Raw genomic sequence first — 15,607 nt, 5'->3', positions numbered from 1 at the left:
GAAGATGCAAGATACGTTTAACAAAGACCAAGAAGAATTAAAGAACAAACTGAGATGAACAATACAAAGACTGAAATGAAAACTACACTAAAAGGAATCAATAGTGTAGGAATTCCTTCCTACACTAGAAGGAATCAATAACTGAGACAGAAGAACGGATAAGTGACCTGGAAGACAGAATGGTGGAATTCACTGCTGCGGAACAGACTAAAGAAAAAAGAATGAAAAGAAATGAAGACAGCCTAAGAGACCTCTGGGACAGCATTAAACGCAACAACATTCGCATTATAGGGGTCCCAAAAGGAGAAGAGAGAAAGGACTAGAGAAAATATTTGAAGAGATTACAGTCGAAAACTTCCCTAACATGGGAAAGGAAATAGCCACCCAAGCCCAGGAAGTGCAGAGAGTCCCATACAAGATAAACCCAAGGAGAAACATGCCGAGACACACAGTAATCAAAATGGCAAAAATTAAAGACAAAGAAAAATTACTGAAAGCAACAATGGAAAAACAACAAATAACATACAAGGGAACTCCCACAAGGTTAACAGCTGATTTCTCAGCAGAAACTCTACAAGCCAGAAGGGAGTGGCATGATATACTTAAAGTGATGAAAGGGAAGAACCTACAACCAAGATTACTGTACCTGACAAGGATCTCATTCATATTCGATGCAGAAATCAAAAGCTTTACAGATAAGCAAAAGCTAAGAGAATTCAGCACCACCCAACCAGCTCTACAACACATGCTAAAGGAACTTCTCTAAGTGGGAAACACAAGAGAAGAAAAGGACCTACAAAAACAAACCCAAGGGCTTCCCTGGTGGCACAGAGGTTAAGAATCTGCCTGCCAATGCAGGGGACACGGGTTCGAGCCCTGGTCTGGGAAGATCCCACATGCCACGGAGCAACTAAGCCCGTGAGCCACTACTACTGAGCCTGCACGTCTGGAGCCTGTGCTCCGCAACAAGAGAGGCTGCGACAGAGAGAGGCCCGCGCACCGCGATGAAGAGTGGCCCCCGCTCGCCGCAACTGGAGAAAGCCCTCGCACAGAAACAAAGACCCAACACAGCCAAAAATAAATATAAATTAATTAATTAAAGAAACGTTTAAAAAACAAAAACAAAAAACCCAAAACAATTAAGAAAATGGTCATAGGAACATACATATCGATAATTACCTTAAACGTGAATGGATTAAATGCTCCAACCAAAAGACACAGGCTTGCTGAATGGATACAAAAACAAGACCCATATATATGCTGTCTACAAGAGACCCACTTCAGACCTAGGGACACATACAGACTGAAAGTGAGGGGATGGAAAACGATATTTGATACAAATGGAAATCAAAAGAAAGCTGGAGTAGCAATACTCATATCAGATAAAACAGACTTTAAAATAAAGAATGTTACAAGAGACAAGGAAGGACACTACATAATGATCAAGGGATCAATCCAAGAAGAAGATATAACAATTATAAATATATATGCACCCAACATAGGAGCACCTCAATACATAAGGCAACTGCTAACAGCTATAAAAGAGGAAATGGGCAGTTAACACAATAATAGTGGGGGACTTTAACACCTCACTTACACCAATGGACAGATCATCCAAAATGAAAATAAATAAGGAAACGGAAGCTTTACATGACACAATAGACCAGATAGATTTAATTGATATTTATAGGACATTCCATCCAAAAACAGCAGATTACACGTTCTTCTCAAGTGCGCATGGAACATTCTCCAGGATAGATCACATCTTGGGTCACAAATCAAGCCTCAGTAAATTTAAGAAAATTGAAATCATATCAAGCATCTTTTCTGACCACAATGCTATGAGATTAGAAATGAATTACAGGGAAAAAAACGTAAAAAACACAAACACATGGAAGCTAAGCAATACGTTACTAAATAACCAGGAGATCACTCAAGAAATCAAAGAGGAAATCAAAAAATACTTAGACACAAATGACAATGAAAACACGACAATCCAAAACCTATGGGATGCAGCAAAAGCAGTTCTAAGAGAAAAGTTTATAGCTATACAAGCCTACCTCAAGAAACAAGAAAAATATCAAATAAACAATCTAAACTTACACCTAAAGGAACTAGAGAAAGAAGAACAAACAAAACCCAAAGTTAGCAGAAGGAAAGAAATCATAAAGATCAGAGCAGAAATAAATGAAATACAAACAAAGAAAACAATAGCAAAGATCAATAAAACTAAAAGCTGGTTCTTTGAGAAGATAAACAAAATTGATAAACCATTAACCAGACTCATCAAGAAAAAGAGGGAGAGGACTCAAATCAATAAAATTAGACATGAAAAAGGAGAAGTTACAACAGACACCACAGAAATACAAAGCATCCTAAGAGACTACTACAAGCAACTCTATGCCAATAAAATAGACAAAGTGGAAGAAATGGACAAATTCTTAGAAAGGTATAACCTTCCAAGACTGAACCAGGAAGAAACAGAAAATATGAACAGAGCAATCACAAGCAATGAAATTGAAACTGTGATTTAAAATCTTCCGAGAAAGAAAAGTGCAGGACCAGATGGCTTCACGGGTGAATTCTATCAAACATTTAGAGAAGAGCTAACACCCATCCTTCTCAAACATTTCCAAAAAATTGCAGAGGAAGGAACACTTCCAAACTCGTTCTATGAGGCCACCATCACCATACCAAAACCAGACAAAGATACTACAAAAAAAGAAAATTACAGACCAATATCACTGATGAACATAGATGCAAACATCCTCAACAAAATACTAGCAAACAGAATCCAACAACCCATTAAAAGGATCATACACCATGATCAAGTGGGATTTATCCCAGGGATGCAAGGATCCTTCAACATATGCAAATCAATCAATGCGATACACCATATTAACAAACTGAAGAAAAAACCAATATGATCATCTCAATAGATGCAGAAAAAGCTTTTGACAAAATTCAACACCCATTTATGATAAAAACTCTCCAGAAAGTGGGCATAGAGGGAACGTACCTCAACATAATAAAGGCCATATATGACAAACCCACAGCAAACATCATTCTCAATGGTGAAAAACTGAATGCATTTCCTCTGAGATAAAGAACAAGACAAGGATGTCCACTTTCACTACTATTATTCAACATAGTTTTGGAAGTCCTAATCACGGCAATCAGACAAGAAAAAGAAATAAAGAAATATAAATTGGAAAAGAAGTGAAACTGTCACTGTTTGCAGATGACATGATACTATACGTAGAGAATCCTAAAGATGCCACCAGAAAACTACTAGAGTTAATCAATGAATTTGGTAAAGTTGCAGGATACAAAATTAATGCACAGAAATCTCTTGCATTCCTATACACTAATGATGAAAAATCTGAAACAGAAATTAAGGAAACACTCCCATTTACCACTGCAACAAAAAGAATAAAACACCTAGGAATAAACCTACCTAGGGAGATAAAAGACCCATATGCAGAAAACTATAAGACACTGATGAAAGAAATTAAAGATGATACCAACAGATGGAGAGATATACCATGTTGTTGGATTGGAAGAATCAATATTATGGAAAGGACTATACTACCCAAAGCAATCTACAGATTCAAAGCAATCCCTATCAAATTACCATTGGCATTTTTTACAGAACTAGAACAAAAAATCTTAAAATTTGTATGGAGACACAAAAGACACCGAATAGCCAAAGCAGTCTTGAGGGAAAAAAACAGAGCTGGAGGAATCAGACTCCCTAATTTCAGACTATACTACAAAGCTACAGTAATCAAGACAATATGGTACTGGAACAAAAACAGAAATACAGGTCAATGGAACAGGATAGAAAGCCCAGAGATAAACCCACGCACCTATGCTCAACTAATCTATGACAAAGGAGGCAAAGATATACAATGGAGAAAAGACAGTCTCTTCAATAAGTGGTGTTGGGAAAACTGGACAGCTACATGTGAAAGAAGGAAATTAGAACACTCCCTAACACCATACACAAAAATAAACTCAAAATGGATTAGAGACCTAAATATAAGACCGGAGACTATAAAACTCTTAGAGGAAAACATAGGAATGACACTCTTTGACATAAATCACAGCAAGATCTTTTTTGATCCACCTCCTTGAGTAATGGAAATAAAAACAAACAAATGGGACCTAATGAAACTTAAAAGCTTTTGCAAAGCAAAGGAAACTACAAACAAGATGAAAAGACAGCCGTCAGAATGGGAGAAAATATTTGCAAACGAATCAACGGACAAAGGATTAATCTCCAAAATATATAAACAGCTCATGCAGCTCAATATTAAAAAAACAAACAACCCAATCCAAAAATGGGCAGAAGACCTAAATGGACTTTTCTCCAAAGACATACAGATGGCCAAGAAGCACATGAAAAGCTGCTCAACGTCACTAATTATTAGAGAAATGCAAATCAAAACTACAATGAGGTATCACCTCACACCAGTTAGAATGGGCATCATCAGAAAATCTACAAACAACAAATGCTGGAGAGGGTGTGGAGAAAAGGGAACCCTCTTGCACTGTTGGTGGGGATGTAAATTGATACAGCCACTATGGAGAACAGTATGGAAGTTCCTTAAAAAACTAAAAATAGAATTACCATATGATCCAGCAATCCCACTACTGGGCATATACCCAGAGAAAACCATAGTTCAAAAAGACACATGCAGCCCAATGTTCACTGCAGCACTATTTACAATAGCCAGGTCATGGAAGTAACCTAAATGCCCATCGACAGACGAATGGATAAAGAAGTTGTGGTACATATATACAATGGAATATCACTAAGCCATAAAAAGGAACGAAAATTGAGTCACTTGTTGAGACGTGGATGGATCTAGAGACTGCCATACAGAGTGAAGTAAGTCAGAAAGAGAAAAACAAATATTGTATATTAACGCATATATATGGAACCTAGAAAAATGGTACAGATGAACCGGTTTGCAGGGCAGAAATTGAGACACAGATGTAGAGAACAAATGTATGGACACCAAGGGGGGAAAGCGGTGGGGGGTGGTGGGGGTGGTGTGATGAACTGGGAGACTGGGATTGACATGTATACAGTGATGTGTATAAAATGGATGACTCATAAGAACCTGCAGTATAAAAAAATAAATAAAATAAAATTCAAAAATTCAAAAAAAAAAGAAAATCCTAAAGACTCTATCAAAAATAACCTGTTAAATCTAATCAATGAATTCAGTAAAGTTGTAGAATACAAAATTAACATTCAAAAATCAGTAGCATCTCTATTATTACAAATTATCTGAAAAAGAAAGAAAATTATTCCATTTACAGTAGCATCAAAAACAATAGAATAGGGCTTCCCTGGTGGCGCAGTGGTTGAGAATCCGCCTGCCAATGCAGGGGACACGGGTTCGAGCCCCGGTCCGGGAAGATCCCACATGCCGCGGAGCGGCTAGGCCCATGAGCCACAACTACTGAGCCTGGGCGTCTGGAGCCTGTGCTCCGCAACAGGAGAGGCCGCGACAGTGAGAGGCCCACGCACCGCGATGAAGAGTGGCCCCCGCTCGCCGCAACTGGAGAAAGCCCTTACACAGAAACGAAGACCCAACACAGCCAAATATAAATAAATAAATAAATAAAATTTTTTAAAAAAATAGAATATTTAGGAGTGAATTTAACCAAGGAGGTGAAAGATCTCTACTCTGAAAACTACAAGACACTGATGAAAGAAAGAAATCAAAGACAACACAAATAAATGGAAAGGTATCCTGTGTTCATGGATTTGAAGAATATTGCTGCAATGTCAACACTACCAAAAGCCATCTAGAGATTTGATGCAATCCCTATCAAGATTCCAATGGCATTTTTTACAGAAGTAGAAAAACCAATGCTAAGATTTATATGGAAGCACAAAAGACTCTGAATAGCCAAAGCAATCCTGAGAAAAAAGGACAAAGTGGCTGGTATCACTTTCCTGATTTTAAGCTATACTTATAAAACTATAGGAATCAACAGTATGGTACTGGCACAAAAACAGATAAATAGACTGAAGGAACAGAATCAAGAGCCCAGAAATAAACCCAAGTATATATGGTCAGATAATATTTGACAAGGAAGCCAATAATACTCAATGGAGAAAATACAGTCTCTGCAATAAATGGTAAAAATTGGATATCCACATGGAGAAGAATGAAATTACACCCCTATCTTACACCACTCACAAAAATCAATTCCAAATGGATCAAAGAACTAAATGTAAGACCTGAAACCATAAACCTCCTAGCAGAAAACTTAGAAAAAAAGCTCCTCGACATGGATCTTGGCAATAATTTTTTAAAATATGACACCTAAAGCACAAGCAACAAAATAAAAGATAAGTTGGCAATGATTTTTTAAAATATGACACCTAAAGCACAAGCAACAAAATAAAAGATAAACAAGTGGAACTACATCAAACCAGAAAGCTGCACGGCAAAAGAAAAACGTCAACAAAATTAAAAGATAACCTTTGGAATGGGAAGAAGCATTTGCAAACCATTTATCTGAAAAGGGGCTAATATCCAAAATACACAGGGAACTCATATGCACAAAAAGTAAGAATCCAATTTAAAAATGGGCAAAGAACTTGAATACATACTTGTCCAAAGAAGATACACGAATGGCCAACAGGTACATGACGATGCTCAACATCACTAATCATTAGAGAAATCCAAATCGAAACCACAATGAGATCACCTCACTCCTGTCAGGATGGCTAGCATCAAAGAGACAAGAGATAACAAATGTTGCCAGGATATGAAGAAAAGGGAACACTTGTGCACACTTGGTGGGATTATAAATTGTTTCAGCCACTATGGAAAACAATATGGAGGTTCCTCAAAACATTAAAAATAGAACTACCATATGATCCAGACATCCCACTTCTGGGAATATACCTGAAGAAAACAAAAACACGTGGAAGTGATATCTGCATCTCCATGTTCACAACAGCATTATTTACAATAGCCAAGACATGGAAACAACCTCAGTATCCATCAATGGATGAATGGATAAAGAAGCTGTGCTATATACACACAATGGAATATTATTTAGTGTAAGAGACGAGGAAATCCTGCTATCTGTGACAACATAGATGGCCCTTGAGGGCATTATGCTAACTGAAATAAATCAGGGAGAGAAAGACAAATATTAGATGATCTTACTTATACGTGGAATCTAAAAAATAGCCAAAATCATGGAAAAAGTGATCAGATTTGTGGTTATCAGAGGTGGAGAAGGGTGGGAGAAATTGGATGAAGATGGTCAAAAGGCACAGACTTCCAGTTATAAGATAAATAAGTACTAGGGATGCATGATGACTATATGCATGATAAATATATATGTAACTTGTATGATAAATATATACATAAGTTGTTAAGAGCATAAATCCTAAGGGTTCTCATCACAAGGAAAAAAATTTTTCCTTCATTTTATATTGATATGAGATGATGGATGTTAACTAAACTTAATGTGGTCCTCATTTCACTATGTATGTAAGTCAAATCATCACGCTGTACACCTTAAACTTACACAGTACTGTATGTCAATTACATCTCAATAATACCGGGGGGAAAAAAAGATAACACATTATGGCAAAACAGCACATGAACAGATGCTCAACATCATTAGTCCTTAGGGAAATGCATGAGGAAGGATTAAAAGAGGCACAAGAAAACTTTTGTGGGTGACAAATCTGTTTACTATCTTGATTGTGGTGATGGTTTAATAGGTATATGACATGTTAAAAAATATAAAATTGCACACTTTAAATACAGTAAGTCCCCTACATACGAACCTTCAAGCTGTGAACTTTCAAAGATGCGAACGTGCGGTCCATCAGAGTCAGGCGTGAGTGAAATTGCAGCTTACCCTCCGTCTCCTATTGCTGACGGTCCTTCAGCTCTACCACCTCCCACCTCCTCTCCCTCCTCCAGTCAGTAACTCTTCTTGCCTGTTCACTCGATGTCAGCCCCTGTGTGCCAGCTGTTGTACTGGACTACTGTACTTTTCAAGGTACTGTACTGTAAGACTCAAAATGTTTTATTTTTTGTGTTTGTTTTTTATGTATTATTTCTGCGAAAAGTATTATAAACCTATTACAGTACAGTACTATTAATATATAGCCGATTGTGTTAGTTGTGTACCTAGGCTAACTTTGTTGGACTTACGAACAAACTGGACTTATGAACGCGCTCTCGGAACAGAACTCGTTGGTATGTAGGGAACTTACTGTATGTGTACCTCAAAAGAAGTCGTTTTAAAGAAAGAAAAAACAAAGCAAAGAAGTGGGGAGTGAGACTTTTAAAAATGAATAACTTTTTCACGTTTTTAACATTTTTTAAGTTTTGAACCATATGGATATATATTATCTACTCCAAAAATTAAATAACAATAAATAGAAATGACATTTAAGCCAAAAAAGGGTAGTTTGTGTTGATATTTTTCCTGCTTGCGTTACAAATCCTCTCAAAGGATTTCCCCAGCCCACAAATTCCTCACTAGGCCAGCAACCCTCAGCTGTTTACTCTGCTCCACTGGGTGACTGGGAATCCAAAGACATGGTGGCTTCCTGTTCACGGTTACAGACTGAGAGCAGTGCTCTGTCAGGCCATGTATATGTACATATGTTTTCTTTGACCTCAGAAGAATCTGACTAACATCTTAAGGTCATGTCAAATATGGGGTAGCACCAATAAAATGAGAGAATGTTCCAGATTCAAAGACCAGTATAGATTTGCTTCTGTGCCACCCAGTATCAGCTAAGATGAGCTCAGCAGTAAGATGCATAGGAAGAAATAACTCTCATAGTTTTTAAATTATCAGAAATTTGGCCTCGGGAATTCCCTGGCAGTCCAGTGGTTAGGACTGCACACTCTCACTGCCAAGGGCCCGGGTTTCAATCCCTGGTTGGGGAACTAAGATCCCACAAGCCGAGCAGTACGGCAAAAAGAAAACAGAAAGGAAATTTGACCTCAAAACTCCCCGGTTTTTTTTTGTTTTTTTGGTTTTTTTTGGCTGCACGGCTTGCAGGATCTTAGTTCCCTGACCAGGGATGGAACCCGTGTCCCCTGCAGTGGAAGCACAAAGTCCTAACTATTGGACCCCCAGGGAACTCCCTGGCCTCAAAACTTGAATCAAATTATAATGCAGCTGTTTACAATAAACATAGGAGGAAGGGAAATTCTAACATGGAGAGAAATCCAAACCCCCCAACCAACTATGGTGGTTAAAAACCCAGGGTGCTCCTGCCAAATTCAGGATATGTTACTCACTCCAGATAACCTGCCTATGAACTCCAGTTGGAGAGATGATCAATGTTCCTTTGGCCCCTGATGCTGTTCAACAACAGCAATCATTCTCGAGGTGCTGTCACAAGCCATGGAATGTTTCTGTTTCTTTCCACCAAGGGATTAAAGATACTGGATCTGGATAGTGAAGCCAACGAGCGATGGTTCCATTGTCTAGCGTTTCTCATCAGGAATCAATTCTCCCAGGTGATAAGATTCAACCTTTAGATTAGAGGTCAATTTGCCAAATGGGAGTCACCTTGCAGGTTCATTACAAGATGGATGCTGAGCCGTGCTGCGTAACGAGCAAGCCAGTCTACGGAAATCCTACGGGAGGCTCCTGCTTACCATTCACTTTGGAATGCTCACCTACCTTCAGCTGCCTCATTTAAATGTTGTGTGACTGACATAAAAGTGCATGCTTATTGAAGAGTTTAATAGAGGTAACACTAAGGACTATTTCTAAAAGTAGAGCTATGGTTCAAGTTTTTGGAAAATTTGCATCAGAATTTCACCATTGTAAACATCTTGAGTAAATGTGGACCAGAAGAGCTCTTTTCAGTTTACTGGGTTTATCCAAGACCGGGATATTTCTTAGGATTTTGTGGCTTTGGGTGAAAATACCTTCACTTTGATCTGCTACAACAGCAAACAACAAGAAAAAACCCCATAAACCAAGATATCATTAGCTGGGCCTCTAGAAGCCTCAACTCCTGCTAAACTGATTCCACGATTGCTCTTCAAAATCACCTGGAGGAGGTCTCCCTCATTGCTTTCAGAGAACACAATTCACTCTGCTTTGAAAGCTTCCCCAGCTCCTTTTCCATTTAACTCTGCCTTCACCTTTCTTTAAGGCTACCCCAAACCCCACGCTGTACCCAGGACAATTCAAAGAAACTACCCCTGGCTACTGTGAATTGTGCTTTCAGAAAGCAACAACCAGCCAGAGCACACGCAGCCCGGTGAGCCTGCAGGGGGACTGGGGTGGATCCTGAGAGGAAACGGAAGTCAGGGAAGGTCGCCAGCTGGAGAACGAAATGATGGGATTTATGTTTCCAAGTGTTGGCCCTGGTTGAAGGGTAGAGAGTAGAATGGAGAACTAAGGAGGATCCAGAACACAGGAGGGATGATACCACAGCTGAGCCCTGAACACCTTGGTTGGGGCGGGGGAGGTGTGGCAGGGGCACCCACTCGGCAGAAAATCCAAATACAACCTTATACTCAACCATCTGCAGATTCAACTAACCTCAGGTGTGTAGTACTGCAGTATCTATTTATTGAAAAAAATCCACCTATCAGTTCAAACTCGTGTTGTTCAAGGGTCAACTGTACTTACATGGTACTAGAAGGTAAGGACGGGTGTTGAGGCTGAAAAGTTCGAGTTTTGAGGAAAGGCCTTCAGAAAGCTCCTATTTAATGGCTTGAAGCAAGAGACGGGTCATTTCCTGAGAAGTGGGGCAGCGGAAAGGCTCTGCAGGGTCTGAGATACTTTGAATTCACTGGGGGTGAAGGAGGGCGGGGCAGGGGATGGGGCGGGCCCACCAGCAGCCCTCAGGAGCTTGAAGGCTTGAAAGTGTGATTATGCAGGATCGTGGAACAAAAGAACCATGATTAACTATCAATATCATTTGTGCCCTAATTCAGAAGGCTCACTAGATGCCAAGCAAACACTAGGCATTTCTGTATAACTTGACCTCATACCAACCTCACTCACAAAGGCAACCTTTCCAGGGGATTATTAGCATTTTACAGTCGAAAATCCTGTGGCTCAGAGAGGTTAAAAAACCCGACCAGGGTAGAACTTAAGAGCCCTGTGTCCTAGGGTATATGGCTTCAGAGCCCCATTGTTCACCCTCCTTAAAGGACAGCAGGACTTTAAAATAATTTCACTCACTTTTTTTTTAAGGGATAAATTATAGATAAAGCTAGCAGTTGACGAACGTGAAAGAGCCTGAGAATCACTGAAATAAATTAACAAGCAAACCTAAGTGTTTACATTTAACTCTACAAGTTACGTTTTCAGTTCCTTAAATTAATAGTTTCACCGTAATGACAACCCACTCTTTTTGTCTGCAATTTCAAACCGGTTTTAAATATTACTGAGTTTTTTTTTTTTTTGATTGCTTGACCAATTCGCTAATTAAGCAAACACTAGGCCTCTCCTCCCAGCACCCAACCCCCCACCCCCGTTCCCGGCCCCGGGATGGGGAAAGGTGCCCGAGAGGCGCTTACAGTGATTTCTGCCTCTTCTCTCTCCGAAACTGTTCTGAGGAGCAAATAACTGAGTGCCTGAGAAAGCTCTAAAGACGCCTGTGAGTTTGCTCGGAGATGAAATGCTGAAAGCAGCACTCTAGGTCCGGCCTGCCCACCACACCTGAGAGATGCGTGCGCAGCCGGAAAAGCAGGACCAGGTGCGCACACGCGGAAGTGCCCGGAGACAACATGGCGCCGCCGCCAGCGCGGGCCTTAAGTGCAAGTCGGCGGCCAGCTACGGTGGCCCTCGGGGGCCAATACAGTGTTAGGACCGCGACTCGCTTGTGGTTCCTGGTGGAGCGAAGGGACGTCCGCCAAGACGCTAGAACAACCCTGACTGGGTGTGGGGCCGAAACATCGAGGACCGCTAGATGAGCAGGCCACAGTCAGATGAGGAGAGAAGAGCAATGCCATTCACTGAATGCATTCATTTATTCATGCACTCATGAGCACCGAGAAACTTGAGTTTGTTCTTGGAAGTGACCCCTTCCGCGATGCTGTAAGGGAAGTTCTGCTTCCGGAGGGAGGCTGGACTAAACGAGATTGTCCCCCCAACAGAATGATACCAATCACTTACTGAGAGCAAGGCTCTGTGCTAAGTGCCCTGGAAGGATGCCAGGATGGCCTCTTACCTACAATCTGGTGGTGACATGTATGGGCCACCTACCAGACACAGAGCGGAGGCAAGTTCAATGCCGGCTGTGGGTAGATGAGGAGAGAACCGCCCTGGGAAAGAGGAGGTGCGACCCGACCACTTTATTTTTATTACTGGGGGTAGAGGCTGAGGGTAGTGGGCAGAGGGGCTGGCCTGCAGTAGCCCTGGAGCTGTGTTCCCTTCTCCCACTTCCATTTCCTGTGGTCCTCACTGGTGTTAGGAGAGGTTGTCCTTCCCTTGGGCAAAGAACAGTAAAGATTTCTGCCTACTGGCCTCAGTGTGGGTCACAGACATTTCAACTCCTTCACAGAAATGAAAATACCCGGAGAATTGTTTGAAACCAACAAACCTACAAAAAAATAATAATATGCATTCCACTATGGGGGAGATTGCACCCAACATTGTCTATGACACCTCGCAGGGTGTCGTAACTGCCTCCCCGTAGGCTATTCAGCTCTCTTTTAAGCCAGATGCTTCTGGGTAATGGGGCATGTATCAGTCTCCTATTGCCACAATAAAGCTGTGTAACAAAATGCTCCAAAACTCAGAGGCAAAACAACAATCATTTATTCTCACTCATGCATCTAGGAGTCAACCTGGTCTGGGCTGGGTTCCGATGGGCTTGGCTCCAAGCTGCAGACTGGGTCCAGGTCACATTTCTATCACCTTCCTTAGACCAGTGGGCCAGTTGGGCCACTCTTCTCATGATGATGGTAGGAGCAAGAAAACAAACTCAACTGTACAAGTACAGTTTAAACCTTTGCTTGCGTCACATCTGCCCACCTCCCATGGTCAGAGAAAATCCACATGGCCAAGCCCAACATGAATGAAGCAGGAAAGTACATTTCTCTCACAGAGGAAAGGGAAGCATGTGTGAATATTTTAAGCAATAATCTAATTTGACGCAAAGCACATGATTACACAGTGAACTCCACAGTTATGAGCCCACTGTCACACTTCCTTCATTGAAAATGTGTTCCCTGGTTAGAGAAGATGCTATGTACTGCGGAGATAGACATAGCATTCTCTAAGTCCGCAGATGCCAGCGCCGCAGGCAGGGAGGGTACAGCCGCCTGTGGATAATGACTCTACAGTTGACAGGCATATTGCTGCCTCCTCCAGGAGTTGAATGTAACCCACCAGCCACCAGCTGGCCACCTGGTCCCCCCAAAGATTAGTGTCCTATCAGGTCCTCAAAGTTGGCTTCTGCTGTTGTCAGGCTGGGTCCTCCGCAGCGCTAGGCAGGCAGCCAGATCAGCCTTGATGAAGGGCAGCCCATGCCGTTGAACCCATGCATAGCCTCCATCCTGTTACTACAGCGACTTTTTATATGGTTTCTTTGAACAAGCACTGGGGGACTTGGGCCGGGGGTGGGTGGGTGGGAAAGGCCAACATCCACAGTTTACAAAGACCTCCTCTATACTGAATGCCTTCTCCTGGGTATTTACACAGGGCAAGATATCTTCACATTCTGGGCCCATGCAGAAAAATTCATCCACATACTTTCCCACCAGACTGCCATACCTAATCTCTAATCTTGTTCTTTCCAAGTCTCTGATCAACTTGTCAACCCTTTAGCCAGTGTCCATCAGTCCCTCAGGCCATCTCTATTCATGTAAGAAGTGGAAAACCAGTCATCAACTCAGAGTTCTAGCATCTGAGATGATTTCCCTTCGCCACTGTCTTCTCAGAGCTGAACCCAAGTGAGGCTGTAATACAATAGCTGCTCACGTCTGGCTCATGCCAGCATATTATGCAGGTGTCACGGACTGACATGGGGAAATCCCCTGAGTCTGTATGTGTGGATTGAGGAGCGGTCAAAGCAGGTGTTATGGGAATCTGTCATTTTCAGGCCCAGTCCTGTAGACCCACTTCCTTCTTTACAATGGAATGTTTCTGTGTACATCCAATTTTATGGATCAGATGAAACTAAATTCATGAAGGGTAGTTCAGATGACAGTCTGTTAGTGCCACCTGACAGGTCCTGTGGCCTTCAGTTGAAGGTGCAGCCAGCCTGCAATGAGGGAGCTAGGGGAATATGTACCCCTACCTCACTCCATCCTTGCCAGTGCTCCCCATTGGCTGCATCTGACCAGAAGCCAGAGAGCCCATTGATGTGTCCACATAAGCCAGCCTCTGGGGGCTCAGAGCAGGATGAAGGGGAGAAATTCATTGGTTGGGCTGTGGTGTCAGCCTCTAGTATGGCCCCCAGTGACCTCCACCCCCCCGTGTAGTCCTCTCCCATATTATACTAGGGTTGGTCTGTGTGACCAGTAACATATAGCGGAAATGATGAAATGTCATTCATTGGTTAGGTTATGAAAAGGCACTACAGCTCGGGGTTTAGTTGTTGTGGCAGATAGCTTCCTAAGATGGCCCCATGATCCCTGCCGCCTGGTATTCGTGCCCTGGTGTAAAACCCTTTCTTTGAGTGTAGGCTGGACCAAGTGACTCGAATCTAATGAACAGAATATGGCAAAAGTGATGGGATATAAAGGACCGTGGCTTCCATCTTGCCTGCATGCTCTCCTTCCTGCTCGCTTGCTCTGATGAAGCAAGCGGCCCACCAGAGAGGCCCACGTGGCAAGGAGCTGAGGGAGACCTCTGGCCAAGAGCCAGCGAAGAACTGAGGCCCTCAGTCCAACAGCCTGTGAGGAACTGAATCCTGCCGACGCCCACAGGAGTGTGTGGGAAAGCATCACCCAGGTGAGATTTACAAATCTTAGACTGTGCTCACTTCGGCAGCACATATGCTAAAAGTGGAAGGATACAGAGATTAGCATGGCCCCCATGCAAAGATGGCACACAAATGTGTGAAGCATTCCGTATTTTTGAGTAATCTTACATACAGCTTTCAAAACAAACTGCTAAAAGAAAAATCTTAAATTAGCCCCAGCTGACACCTCGATTGCAGTCTTTTGAGAGACCCAGAGCCTGAGGTCCCACCTAGGCCTTGCCCAGATTCCTGGTCCACAGGCAATGTGAGAAAACGACTGTTGCTTGGAGTTTGGGGGTAATTTATTATACAACATAGGCAACCAATACAGTCTCTCTCTCTCTCTCTCAATCTCTCTCTCTCTCGTATCACTTGCTTCTGTGGGAAGTCAGCTGCCCCGTCATTGGCAGCCCTCTGCGGAGCCCACCTGACGTGAAACTACAGCCTTCTGCCAAGAGCCGTGAGTGCGCCTGGCAGCAGATCCTCACCTAGTCAAGGCATCAGGTGACTGCAGCCCCTGCCCACAGCTCGATTCCGGAGAGACCCTGTGTTAGAACCCCTGGCTCCGCTGCTCCCGAATGCCTGACCCTCAGAAACTATGTGAGGTAATGAAATTTGCCTTGCAGCAACAGATAACTAACACATGAGCAAAGAGAA

At 42.2% G+C, this 15,607-nt stretch overlaps 1 long non-coding RNA gene and 1 other non-coding gene across 2 annotated transcripts in view; one reads left to right on the top strand and one right to left on the bottom strand.

The window, feature by feature from the left end:
* The window catches only part of LOC118906669, a 43,108-nt gene extending 31,362 nt beyond the window's left edge, over nucleotides 1-11,746 (bottom strand). Inside the window, exon 1 of the long non-coding RNA XR_005022570.1 lies at nucleotides 11,559-11,746. This is a non-coding gene — a long non-coding RNA (uncharacterized LOC118906669). The remainder of the gene's footprint in view (nucleotides 1-11,558) is intronic.
* A 3,217-nt stretch (nucleotides 11,747-14,963) lies between these two features.
* On the top strand, nucleotides 14,964-15,067 carry LOC118880446. The gene has a single exon (XR_005016314.1). It is a non-coding gene; the product is annotated as a U6 spliceosomal RNA (small nuclear RNA).
* Nucleotides 15,068-15,607: the final 540 nt, after the last annotated feature.

This window comes from Balaenoptera musculus, chromosome 14 (genome assembly GCF_009873245.2).
Source record: "Balaenoptera musculus isolate JJ_BM4_2016_0621 chromosome 14, mBalMus1.pri.v3, whole genome shotgun sequence".
Lineage (NCBI taxonomy): Eukaryota > Metazoa > Chordata > Mammalia > Artiodactyla > Balaenopteridae > Balaenoptera > Balaenoptera musculus.
This window is presented reverse-complemented; position numbering and strand designations above follow the sequence as displayed.